Below are 14315 nucleotides of genomic sequence, written 5' to 3' on the forward strand. Positions count from 1 at the left end.
GGGTTATTTATTATCATTCTTGTTAAGCCTTCTGTCTGTATCCTTCTCTTTCTTTAGTATAGCTTCTTTAATATAATATCATAAATAATAAATCAGTCTCTGAGAACATGGAGTCAGATTCTCATCCCTCACCTTGTCCTGGACCCTCACAAACTCAACAGGTCCTTTCTGGGGAAGGCTGACACGATGTTGAAATTATTTTGAATTTCTAAATTTTTTCATGTGAGTATCTCTTCTTTTGCACCAAGAAACTGGAAAAAGAAAAGCTTGACAGTTGCCTCTTGGAGCTCTGAGTTAACTGTGGTGTAGACCCTGTCCTGAATATGAAAGGTGATCTTAGTTACATCCACAGGGTTGTTCTCTGCTTTAGGACAGCTGTTTTCACATGGAGGGCAGATGGCATTTAAGAAGCCCAGAGACTGATTGCCTCCTCGTTTGGCAGAAGTGACAATGGGAGTTGGATCTCCAGTGGCCTATTTTGTAACCCAGCATTACCTGTAAGCACACAGGACAGCTGAGCATTAATTTCAGTACTTGTATTTGTGGCAAGATGAAGGTGAGAGCTGTCTCACTGCTGTTTCAGGCAGAATAGAGGTGGGAGCAGGTAAAACCATCAGAGCACAGCTATTGCTCAGGAACTGCTATCTGATGGGGATTGTTAACATCACAAAGATTAGGTAGTTGGCTATTTTTAGATGCCTGTAACTTTTAGAGGCAATTTGAAGCAGTGGATATCAGCTAGGGCATGTTTTTTGTGCTGTCAGAACAGCACCTTGAGATAAGCAGGATTTCTCTCAGTTTGTAATCCTTAATTTCCTTCAGGACAGGAACTGCATAAATTCAGACTTGCATGTTATGACCTCCCTGTCAAACAGCTTGTGAGCTGCTCTCTGAGAGGGAGAGCCAGCTGGGCACTTGGTGGAAGGGTAAGAAGGGAGGAATTGGCACCAAGGGTAGCAGCAGCAAAAAGGTATTTTTGCAGGTGTTTATTTGCTTTTTTGGCTCCTGCAGGGCTGGCATGAAGAAAAATAAGGGTTATGATGTGGTTTACAGTGGGATGGGGAAGGGAATCTGGAAAAAAAGAAGAAACCTCATGGGTTGAGATAGGAGCAGTTTAATAATTAAAATAGTGTCATAATAATAATAATAGCAATGAAAAGGGAGACAACAAAAAGAGAGAAAGGAATAAAACCTGAGTAAGGGAAAAGATGCATTCACCATCTGCTGGCCAATGCCCAGCCTATCCCCAGTGCCTCCTGGCCAGCTCCTCCCAGTTTGTGTATCCCTGGGAATGTGAGATGGAATCTCCCTTTGGCCAGCTCAGCTCAGTGTGCTGGTCATGCTCCGTCCCTCCTTCTGCACTTTCACCCTGGCAGATCATGGAAAACAGAAATCCTTAACTCAGGGCAAGCTCAGCCTAGCAACAACCAAAACCATCAGTGTCTTATCAACATTATTGTCATAATAAATCCAAAACACAGCATGGTGCCCACTACTAGGAAGAAAATTAACTCCCATCCCAGCCAGAACCAGGATGGGTTAGAACCAAGGGAGGAATACACATTTCTGGTTAAAACAAAGATGCAGGATGTCTAAGGAAATACTTTAAATTTAAATTTAACATGGGGGGAGGACCAAGTTAACTGATTAAGTCTGATTGCTGATGCCACTCTGATCTCCTAAGGTGACAGTGAAACAGGAAATTATTGTATTTGCAGGGAAATGTACTGACAAAGGAAAGAATGATGCACCTGACTCCATGTTCTCAGAAGGCTAATTTATTACTTTATTATACGATGTTATATTAAAGAATGCTATACTATACTAAAGAATACAGAAAGGATACTTACAGAATGCTAAAAAGATAATAATGAAAACTCCTGACTCTCTCCAGAGCCCCGACACAGCTTGGCCCTGATTGGCCAAAGAGTGAAAACAACTCCCAGCAGAATCCAATGGAACAATCACCTGTGGGTGAACAATCTCCAAACACATTCCACATGAGCACAACACAGGAGAAGCAAATGAGATCAGAATTGTTTTCCTTTTCTCTGAGGGTTCTCAGCTTCCCAGGAGAAAAACCCTGGGTGAAGGCATTTTTCAGAGAATGTGAATGCCACAGCAAATAGCAGCACCTGGCCCCCCATCCATCAGGATGCATAAAAATGTGGCAGCTGTAGACAAGAGAAAACCAGAGAATACAATTGCTCCAGCTGCTCTGTCCTTTTGTCTGAGCACATCCCAGAAACAGCACTCCTTGGATTGATGTTGTCATGAGTGGAAGAAGAGTTTGCTCCCTGCTGTGTAGTAAGAAATACCCCCTTAGTGGAGCCCTGCCTTTGTAGTGCTTGTTGGCACTGCAGATTTCATTTATCCTCAAGCAGAATGGCTTTTGCATCCAGCACTGCCTTTGTGAACCTCCAGCTGCTGACACACAGAGTTACCTCTGGGGGTATTTTCAGGGTCTCCCGTGGCAAGAAGGAAATGATGAATCTGACTTCCTCTTCTTAGAAGAAGAAGGCTTAACAAGATACTAAAGAAAAACTCGTGACCTCTTCCAGAGTCCCAACACAGCTGGACCATGATTGGTCATTAAGTAAAAACAATTCACATGTTGGATACAAAATCTCCAATCACATTCCAAAGCAGCAAAACACAGGAGAAGCTATCAGATAATTATTGTTTTCCTTTTTCTCTGAGGCTTCTCAGCTTCCTAGGAGAAGAAATCCTGGCAAAGGGATTTTTCCAGAAAATATCACAGTGACATTACCTCTAAAGAAAACACAGTTAAGTTGAGAAGTGCTCCTTTTATTTTGGCCATACCTGCTTTATTTTGGAGTAATTTTAAGTTATAAAGCAGCACAAAGTAATTGAATTGTACCAGAAGAACTTTGGTTCTGGTACAGACTGGTCTCGTTACTGTCCCAGCCCACAGATTGATCTGGCTTTGATCCTGATGTGACTTGGTCAGAAGTGTTTATCTAGGCATCAAAACAAATCTGCCTTGACTTTCAGATGTTAAGTGGAGCCTTGGTTTCATAAAACATGGCTTGTTAGTTGTGAGATCAGGAAATCTGAGCTGGAGCTGCAGACTCAGGCTGGCAGGAAAGCACCAGAGATCTGAGTGCACTTTGCTGCATCTCATGTGAGATCACTTCAGCCAGAAACATATTGCTTTCTTTTCCTGCAGTGTGTAGCCTAAAAGGAATTCAAAAATGTGTCCTACAGGAGTTTTAGCAGCCTGGAGAGGTGAATCCAGGTCCTGCAAGCTTCGGCGTCGTGTTCAACCAACAGAACGTGCCCTTCCACAATCATGAGTAAAGCTTTGCCTGAGTAGATGTGGGAGCGGCCCACAGGCACAGATCAGAGAAATTTTAAAATGCTTCAGGGGCAAGAAATTCACCCTTTTGATGATGAAAAATCATCATCACGTTTCATGAATTTTCTTTGAAAATAATAGATAATTAGATTTGGTTTTCTAATATTGTGTATTGTCATTCTTTCATTCCTGTGAGGGTGGTTTTTTGATTGTTTTGGGTTTTTTTTTTTTTTGTTTTATTTTTGGGGATTTTTGTTTTTGTTGGAGTTTTTTTGTGGGGTTTTTTTGTTTGGTTTCTTTTGGGGGGGTGGGTGTTTTTGTTGTTTTTACTTTTGGCAAGGCTCTGTGTTTTTTCCTTGTTAAAGACAAACTAATAAACCAAAAACCACAAAAAAGCCCACAACAACAGAAAGCCACTAAATTGGAAATACTGGAAAGTAATTCAGGAATTACAGGGTTTGTCCTCTGAAGATGAGTTCCTTTATAATATCCCCAATAGAACTTTCAAGTTAACTACACTTGAACAGCACTTGGCCCTTGTTGTTCTGCTAATAGCAATTGATTCTCAAACACACACAAATCCATACCATGGTGCAAGCTCTGCAGCATCCCAAAACATCCCCCTTGAATTGCAGTACCTGAAGTGCTGCAGATTTTAAATCAAAATGTAATTATTTTGTTCTCCATAAATCAGCATCTGTGAAGATAATACCAGCTTGTCTAAGAACCAGCTGTGCAGCCGTTCATCTTTTGGAGAGACAGAGTGTTCCCAGGGGTTGGTTACTCCTTGGGCCACTTGGAGGCCACCAGTTTTGTGCAGAGCAGTGCTGTGTTGTATTGCGCTGGAAGAACACGGCCCCAAAGCCTCACAGACCTCTGAAGTGTCCAACAGCTGATTCTAACAGATCAGGAACTTCATCTTGCGCAGATGCAACTTCTCAGGTTTCTGTGCTGGAATGACCCCCAGGTGTTAGAAAGTCTTTTTTTTCCCCAGCCCAGTGACTGAAGAAGAAGTTGAGATTCCTCAGCTCTGGGTTTCGAGGTTGTTTATTTTCTCTTATCTATAACATTCTTTCTCTGACCTGCTGAGATCTGTCCAGCAGGTCAGGTTGTGGTGCAGAGACTGACCTTGGGGTGGTGTTGGCTTTTTTATACTAAAACCTACATGTACTTTATTGATAGTAATTTCCCAGTACCTGTCACCTATGTTAGACAGTGTGTCTCCACTCTGATCCAATCTAAAAGTGCCACCACCACAGCAGAAGATGGAGGCCAAGAAGAAGGAGGACAGGACACACTCGATTCTTCCATCTTGCCTCTTGAACCCCCATTCTAAATCCCCAAAATTCTACTTTTTCACCCTGTGAAGAATTAACTATCATTCTGCTCAAACTCTTGTGGCTTGTAACTCTTCACACAGAGTTGATTGTCGGAACCCAGGAAATTCCTCTGACTGCCCTGGAGGACTCAAGACCCTGCCAGGGGGCTCAGAGACCCTGGCACAGAGCCCAAGACCGTTGTGCCTTTGATTTTGACCCATGGAGCAAATTACCACCTTTATATGAAGAATTACAAGTCCAAAGATTTTAATTAGAATGATAGCGAATTTATCACAGGGTGAAAAATAGATATTTAGAGGTTTTTAGAATGGGGGTTCGGGAGGCAACATGAAGGAATCTGGGGATGTTCAGTCTTTCACCTTCTTCTTCTTGGCCTCCATCTTCTGCTGTGATGGTGGCACTTTCAGATTGGTTTAGAGTAGAAGCTCACTGTCTAACATAGGTGACAGGTATTGGGAAGTTATGGTAAATAATGTAGTTTTTAGTATAAAGAGACAACACCACCTCTGAGGTGGGCACTGTGCCTCTGTCTGACCTGCCAGACAGATCTCAGCGGGTCAGAGAAAGAATGTTCTAGATAAGAAACAATAAACAACCTTGAGAATGAGAACAAGGAATCCTGACTCCTCCTTCAGCTGCCAGGCTGGGAAAAGAAGCCTGTATATATCTCAGAGTCACTCTGAGCAGCAGAGACTCTGAGAGTTGGTGATTGTTTCCATGGGCTAAAATCAAAGGCACAGGTGTTTTTGACTCCGTGCCAAGGTCTCTGAGCCCCTGCCAGGGTCTGGAGTCCTCCAGGGCAGCCAGAGGAATGTCCTGGGTTCTGACAGTAACTCTCTTCCCTCTTCCCTGGAACATGTGGAAGCTGTTCTCTGTTTCTGCTCTGAGAGTGTTCCTATGAAATGCCCAGACACACACACAGGGAGCCTGAGAAGCAGAAAAAATTAAAATAAAGGGGTTTTGTTCCTCCCATTCCCCCCCTCAGCCTGCTCTGTGGTAGGGGTTAGGTTCAGACTGTGAACATGCCGTTCTCATCTGCAGTAGGGTTTGCTGGGATGCACACACATTAATCCTGTTCTGCACCAGAAATATTCAAAACCTGCTTTGCTTTTTTAAAGGTAGCACACCCTTAAAGCACACCCCAGGATGGTTGTTCTCAAGCTTCATGCTTTGAAATGTGTTCTGTGTCATAATTAGCTTTGTGTGTGCCCATGGAGCATATGCTTCTAATTAGTGAATTCCATATGGATTTTAATGTATAACACAAGACACATGGGCTTGAGGAGGGGGAATTTTTGGGCTTTGGATGCAGGAGAGACTAAGCCCAAAGGTACAACAAATCAAGGCTTGTTTAACATGATCACCATGTGACCTGGCTTTAGCCAAGTGTTCCGGTTTTGAGCAAACACGAAATGCAGGTTTTGGGCCTGAATGGAAACCAGGAACAGCAACAAGAGAATGCTTGTACTGTGAGGTAACTGGGAGTGTCTCTGCTGCTCCATTCCTGTGTCTGTTTATTTTCTAAGATTATCAGAAATAATTTTTAAAAAGCCTGCAGACCCTCAGCATTTCCCTTGGAGCAGTGCTTGCATCTGCAGAAGGAAGTTAATACTGTCACAACACTCTGGCTGAACTGTGTCATAGTTATAGGCTTGGAATAATGTTCTGACCTGGCAAAACGAGTGGGTTCTGGGAGCCTGGACATCAACAGCAGCTCCTGGCCAGTGCTCTCCCATGGAACCAGTGTTAGGAGCACATAAATCTTCTCAAAATGCTCTTATTGCCAGCACAGCACAATAGAACAGGCTGCCTCAGTGTGCTTGTGGACTGAAAACCAATTCTCAGTGAAAATATCTTTCATCAGGCTTGAACTTCCACTTGGCATCTGTGGTTCTGTGTTGTGGGTCCCAGGATGAGGTGAGAGGTGAGAATCTGATTCCAAGTTCTCAGAAGGCTGATTTATTATTTTATGATATCATATAAAAGAAATAATATACTAAAACTATACTAAACTATAGAGAAAAGATACATCATAAAGCTAGAAAGGAATGAATAATAAAAACCCATGACTGAGCAGAGAGTCTGACACAGCTGGACTGGGATTGGTTATTAAGTAAAAAACAATTCACATGGAACCAATCAAAGATGCACCTGCCACACACTAAAGCAGCAAACACAGGGAGAAATGATCAGATAATGTTGTTTATATTTCTTTTCTGAGGCTTCTCAGGAGAAAAAATCCTGGCAAAGGGATTTTTCATAAAATATCATGGTGACAGTTCTGCTCTGCATTCAGCAGGGAGAGCTTCCGTGAAACACTGCTGCTGCCATGGGGCCCCAAATCCACGGCACCAGTCTTGTGTGGCCTCCCAGTTTGTCACCCCTGCCCTTCCTCTGGCTCCAGAGCAAATCCTGATCCCAGAGCAGGTGTCCCTGGAGGCTGCAGAAGCTGGGACCCCTCTCACTGACCACATCCTTTTCTTCCTTGCACACCAAGCCTTTGCCAGCTGCTCTTAAGCTCCTGCAATGTTTTGCTCCCTGCAGCCTTTGGCATTAGCAGTGAAGCCCTGACAGAAACCCGGCAGTGCTGGTGCCATTCAGAGAGCCCTGCCTGGGCTGGGCCATCCTGCCGCCAGCTCTGCTTTACAGGATTTGTAGGAAATGTCCCAGCCACACACAAACACTGCCAGGGGCGCAAAGGGCAGCCCTTGCAGGAGCTGAAGTGTGCTTCCTGCCTCATCTGATTGCCTCTCCTGCCTATAAATGCTGCCCCTATCCAGAGGATGGCCTGTCTTCCTTCATTCGAACCTCTCTGTGAGATGGCTCCTGCTCTGCTTTATTTATTGCATGCTATTCACACCTTGTTCTGATTAGAGAAGTATTGATTTCCTCATGGGCTCTCCTGTGGTACTCATCATTTTGAGATGAGTGTTTCAGGAATGCTAATTGCTCCTCAGTGAGGGGACAGGATGGTGGCCATGCTCCCTCTCCAGATGAAGAGCTGGGACTCAGACTGAATAAAAAAACAACAAGGGCAGCTCATTTCTGTTTGTCTAATTAGATGTGACACTGCCCTGGCTTGTGGTGGCAGCTCAGATGCTGCCAGCCTGCAGTGCAGTGACCCAGCTGCAGCTGGGAGCATTGGGGCTCTCAGAATGCCCAGGGATGAGCAGGGTCATCGGGGGGAAATCTGGGGAAACTCTGCTCTTGGTCTGCAGCAATTTGGAGTAGCAACTATAATCTGTGTGTATATTATAATCTATGTCTGTACTATAATCTTTGTGTGTGTTATATTCTCTGTGTATTGTAAAATCTGTGTATGTATTACAATCTGTTTGTATATTATAATCTGTGTCTGTACTATAATGTGTGTGTTTTATAATCTGTGTATATTATATATTATTATTGTGTACAGTATATATTATTTATGTGTATATATTATAATCTCTGTGTATATTATAATCTCTGTGTTTTATAATCTGTGTGTATAGTAAAATTTGTCTATGTATTATAATCTGTCTGTATAGTAAAATCTGTGTATGTATTACAATCTGTGTATATTATAATCTGTGTACATATTATAGTCAGTGTGTGTTTTATAATCTGTGTGCTCTGGCACAAGAGGGGCTGCCTCAGCCATGAGAAAATTCTTTCTCTTATTCCTCCCACCCTTGCAAACTTCAGTTAATCCCTTGTGACCCACAGCCAAGTCTCCTGTTCCATAGATCCTAAATTTTCCTCTCTCGCAGCAACTATGTTTCTTTCCCAAATTTCCAAATTAACTTGAACTCAGAGCAATTTTCATTATCATCAGAACTTGTTGCCAGGCTTCTACAAAGCCATGCTCTCTGTCTGTACTTTTAGAGGGCATGGTATTAAAACATGAAATGTAAAGCCCTATCCTGGGCTGGGTGGGGATGGGAATATTAATCTTGTTTTTTGAATCCAAGCTGAGAGTTGTCTACATTGTGTGTATCCTTGCTGTGACCCAGAATTACTGCAATGCAAAACGAATCCAGCATCAGTTACTGCTGAAATATGCTGCAAATCCATACAAAATATCTATTTTCAGGAACAAGATTGTTATTATTATCAATGTGTCTTTTTTTTTTCTTTTCTGGTGAACTGGCTTTGCATAGCCTTTTTAGTATAATGCTCATACTTTAAACAGGAAATAAAAATGAAGCTATAAACAAGGTGCTCCCTGTAAGAAAGAAGCTGGTGCAGCCCTTTCACACAAACACTGTTCAGAACAGCTATTTTTGCAGGTGTTCTCTCCAAGGAGTGGTTTTAGGGGTGCTGTTGAGCAGCACAGAAAGGTGCCGTGTGTCATTGCTGAAAAGTGTTGTCCCCCCAACTATTTGGAGGTAATTTGGGCAGTCGAGCAGATTTGCTGGTCCCATCCCCACGAGCCATTTGTGCTCCAGTGGGGCTGCTGTGCCCATTGAGGGGAGGCTGTGGGGGACAGCCTGAGATGTGGGGGGCTATCAGTGTCTCTGGGTGTGCATTGAAGGCACTTGAGATGGTAGATCGTGTTCAGACTCAGGTGTTTATTATTATTTCTTATCACTAAAACAGCTTCACAGCCATGAGTTCAGCAGCTTTTCATTAGGAGGCACAAAATGGCCAACAATCTCTTGGTACAAGGTCTGCTAAGACTAAACTATCCAATAAAGAACTGACACCTGGATTATTTTCCCTTTTAACCCAATAATTGATCCCACAGAACCCCCAATGCAGACTGTTCTGCCCAATTACAAAATGCCACCCAAACCCAAAGAAGAAGAAGGCAAAGAACAACCAGCCTCCACCCTAAAACCCCCATCTTGCTTCATATTTATTTCTATATTCTAAAATCCCAGACCCTAAGTGTTTCACCCGTGATCTTACCCACTTCTAACCAACTCCACGCCCACAATCCCAGTTCCATCATTCCATTTTGCAAACCTTCTCCACAGCTGCAGCTCAAAGGCAGGTGTTCTCTTGTGGGTCAGCACAGAACATTTAGAATTCTCAGCATCCAGGGCTCCAGCAGGGGACAGCTGAGCTGTGGGGCTGCCAGGCTGTGGGGACAGGGCAGGACTGGGGGGCATGGAGGGCAATGAGAAGAGTCTCTTGCTTCTTCTAAGGCTAAAGGGAAACAAAACACTTTGTCTCCACTAAAGGCTGTTTGTTCCTCTGTTTCCTGAGCATTTACTTCAAGATTAATTAAGATGCATAATCTGAGGCTTAGGCTGCTTATGCCTGTTTAGATGAGAACAAAACTTTTATGGCTTTTCCAGGTTTCTCTCTTTTCCCTCCTAAACAGCAAATCCAAGGTTGGCATCTTTTTATATGAATAAAGGATAAATCTTTACCAACTGCAGTTTGCAGAATTTCTGGCATTAACAAACATGGCTAGCTGTTACCAGCGGAGGCTGCTTTCTTGCTTTCCAAAAAAGCCTGACCACGCTTTGGATGTGCGTCACAGGAGGAAAGTTATTGGTAGCATTTAATTGCTGCAACATGCCACAATGCCCCTCTTTGCCCTCTTTTCTCAGCTCTGCAGCAGTTGTGCTTAAAAAGCGCTCATAGTAAAGAAGCAAATAAATGAGAGACCCTCTGTGCAGCCTGTTACTTCCCTGATATTCTGGGAAAAGGCTATCTGTTCTTTACTTGGGAGAGTCATAAATTGCCCATCTGCTGAAAGAGCAGGGGCCACAGTTGCTCACTTGTATTTAAGGAAGCAGAAATCTGCTCTTTCTGAGCAGCTGTGACCTGCAGCAGGGGCTGAGGGGTCCCTGGGAGCCCTGGGCAGGTCTGGGCTCCTCCTGGAGAGGAGCTGATGGGTGCAGGGCTGCCAGGCCCCTCCCTGGGCTGGAGCTGTGTCACTCCTGGCATCGCCCTGCCTGGGGGCGATGCACATCTGGCTTTTCTCCAGAGCTCAGAACAAATACCGGCGCCTCCAGAGCAGTTTATGAGTTCCCTGCACCTTTATGGAGCACTGGTCAGTGCTGTCCATGTCACTGTGAAGGCAAAATCTTTTCTTTTGGGAGATGTGTAACATTTTTCCAAACGCACGGGGCCTATCAAATTCCTTGGCATTATTTTGAAGAATCTCAATGCTTTCCCACAGCATGTTGCTCTGGTTTGTGTTTAGTCTTCCCATAATGCTGTCTGCCTTTCCATGTAAATACAAAAAGAAAGGGAGTGGCAAAAGATTGGGGTTTTCCAGATGGGTTATTAGAGGAGTGTGACCATGTTCACAGGGGTTCTTGGATGGGGGAAGAGACGAGGATCTGACTCCATGTTTCAGAAGGCTGATTTATTATTTTATGATATATATTACATTAAAACTGTACTAAAAGAATAGAAGAAAGGATTTCATCAGAAGGCTGGCTAAGAATAATAGAAATGAATGATAACAAAGGTTTGTGGCTTGGCTGTCTGAGCCAGCTGACTGTGACTGGCCATTAATTAGAAACAACCACATGAGACCAATCCCAGATGCACCTGTTGCATCCCACAGCAGCAGATAACCATTGCTTACATTTTGTTCCTGAGGCCTCCCAGCTTCTCAGGAGGAAAAATCCCAAGGAAAGGATTTTCCATAAAAGATGTCTGCGACAGAGGAGAGCTGTAGGGAGCCCTGGAAGCCCCAAGGGAGGGTTCAGCAGGAGGTCCCTGAGCAGCTCTGGTGACACCAGGCTGGGTGACCTGGCTGTGATTGAGCCTTGCTGCTGCTCCAGGGCTGCCAGGACAGGGCTTCTCTCCCCACCCTGGCTTTGGGAGAGTCTCTACCAAGCAGGACACCTGGCTGGGTCCCCCTCAAACTCCATTTATTGACACGCTGACCTTTATTTGGTGCAGTGTTTTCAGGTCTCATCAGATTAACTCCAGCATTACAGCACGAGGGGCTCTGGGATTGCTCTGTTTTCTCTGGAGAGCACTTTGTGTGAGCAGCTTTGAGATGTTGCTGCACAGACACGCAGCCTATTAGAATTGGATGAGGAGTTTTTTTTTCACTTTCCAGGCACTTTGTAGCCTGCTTTCTCCATATAATTCAGCCCCAGCACAGCATGAGAGCAGTGTTCACCTGTAGAGTTGCTGGCTTTGCCTCTCCAGCTTTCAATCCTTGCTTTTCCTGTGACCTGCTGCTCTGTTTGGCAGCTCTGGGTCAGCAGTCCAAGGGCAGTTCCAGTGGCCTGGGCAGCACAAAGGTGTGTGAAAGCCTCCTTGAGTGCATTTTCCTGCTGCTCCCAGCCCGAACCCACCAGCTCTGAAATGCAGGTTGTGCTCCAGCTTTGAATGGCAGGAAGAGCAAAATGTTTTTTTGGTCTTTTTTTTCTTTATTTTCCACAGCATTGAAAATGATGGATTTAATTCTGATAACTCTTCTTTTTCAGAGAAAAAAAAAAAAAAAAAGAAAAAAAAAAAAAGAAAAGCAGATGTATTTAAGGGCTTACAGGGTTTATTTCAGTTTTTGGCCTGCTATAAGGATGAAAGAGAGAAGGACAACATGGAAGGAATGTTGAGAGAAAAGAGGGAGAGCAAAGCTTTCAGCAGAGTTTTCCAACTGTCTTTATATTTCTAATACATCCAATAAACTGCTTTTTTTAGCAGTCATTTTTTTCCTGAAGCCTGGGAAGAAGCACATCCCCATCCTTTCCCCTGAGATGATCTCCCAGTGGGGAGAGATACTGCCTGAAAGCGCTGCCATTAACAGCCAGCAGGGAAATGCAGAAAGGAGCTATAGGAAAACTCAGTTCCCTTTGCTTTTATTTCCAGCAGGCAGCTCCTAGCTGTCAGTGGCAGGGAGGCTTCTGCCTTGTTGTGTCCTCTTCATTTTGCCACCCTGGGTAGGTTTGATTTAGCCTGGGTGGGATTTATCCTGCGTAACTTCAACAATCTCAGCTGAGGGTTTCACCTTTGATTTCCAGTGAGAGAAGGGACATCCTCAAAATCTGATTTATCCTCTGCTAAAACAGAGAAGCAGATGTCTGGGGGAGTGGAGATCACCCTTTAAACAAAACCTGTCTTTCCCCACTGACCATAGGGGAAGCAGGGGTAGGAAGAGCTCTGGCTGACTTCCAGGAATTTCCATCCTCTCTCATTTCAGACTCTTGTCTCACATCCAATAACTCTTCCAGGTTGTTGCCAATGCATCAAACAGCACAGGTGATATTCATTTGTACCTCTGGTGACGGGATGGGAGCAAGAAAAAATACCTTTTCCTGATCTTTGGGTGAGGTTTCTCCCTGGCTTTGTACTGTAGCAAACGCTCTGCTGCTTCCATCCTGTTTCTCCTCCACCCAAATCTCAACACATGAATTTTTGAGTTAACAGATCTTTCTCAACTTCAGTTTTAGGTAAATAAGAAGGAAACAGAATTTCAAAACACAAACCAAAGGATTCAGACAAGAGTTTTTTCTCCCTGTACTCCTACATGCATTGCAAAACTTCTCCAGCTTTGGAAAAGTCAGGGACAAAAGAGAAATGAAATTCTGCCTTCTGCCACTAACTTATTGAAGCTGGCAAAGCTTTGAAAATGGAGAAGCTGAGACAGAAGGAGGAGAATGGGAAGGAGAATGGGAAGAAAACACAGTTCCTGCAGAATTTTTATTGCACTAAGACAAAGAAGAAGAAAATGCAGGAGGAAAAATGTCAAAACTTCAATTTTTCCTTTTTTAAAAGCAAGTGAAAGTGTCTTTTACTTTTCTTTTTCTGAAGCAGCTGCTTTTGCAAAAAAGGTTTGTATTAGGAGGAAGGAAAATCAATAAAATAATTTTCTCTTTTTTTGCCTAGTTGTGACTGCTGTCACATTAACAACCCACCATGGCAGTAGTTATATTTGTATGCTGCTGCAGATGAGATATCTGTATTTTTTAATTATTTTGGCCTCTTCCTCTACTGCATCTCAAGTCCTGTTACTGAGCATTTTATGTTTAGAATGCTGTGACTTAGCAAAACAAAGAAAAAATCCATCATTTCATGAGGCCTGGTGGGGAATGTGCCATACTCAGTACTGTTCTTATTTTTTTGTGTGAATTTTTCTGTGTGTTGGGTATTTGACAGACACCATCCTAGTCTGGAGTGAACTGACAGCATCAACACTTGGACAAAAGGAGTATTTTTTTTCCTCTTTTTAGGGTAACAGTGTTGGACTTTTGCTTTTGTGAATACAGGTTGGAATTTGTGCCCTGCAGAGTCTGGAGGATCCCATCTCTTACCAGCACCTCCTCCTGCTCTGTCTGTGCCCTCTGCTCCACTGCCTCCAGGGGAGAAAAATGCTTTCTGTACAAGGACACCTTTCAAAATCACACCCTTAATTTGCCTTTTATTGCAGGATCTCTAAAATTAAGCATAAGGCTGATGTTTTTCAGGATGATGAGGGAAACTCAACATGCTAATTTTAATGAGCTACCCTGAAAAAGCTGAAGTCATTACATATAGTAATGACTAAATATCTATGACTATACATGTATCTAGAGATCTCTATTTGTTCAAATTCAGGGGTTTTAACACAAACTTGAGTGAATTTTTGAACAAGTGTGGCCAATGTGAACAAGGTTCAGTTCTAATAAGATTCCAAGTTCCATATGTGGTGCATCCACTGTGTGAATCACCCTGGCAAACATTGAAATTTCTAATCAATTTTATTACGGTCACCTTTGTAT

This window comes from Melospiza melodia, chromosome 12, assembly GCF_035770615.1.
Source record: "Melospiza melodia melodia isolate bMelMel2 chromosome 12, bMelMel2.pri, whole genome shotgun sequence".
Classification (NCBI taxonomy): domain Eukaryota; kingdom Metazoa; phylum Chordata; class Aves; order Passeriformes; family Passerellidae; genus Melospiza; species Melospiza melodia.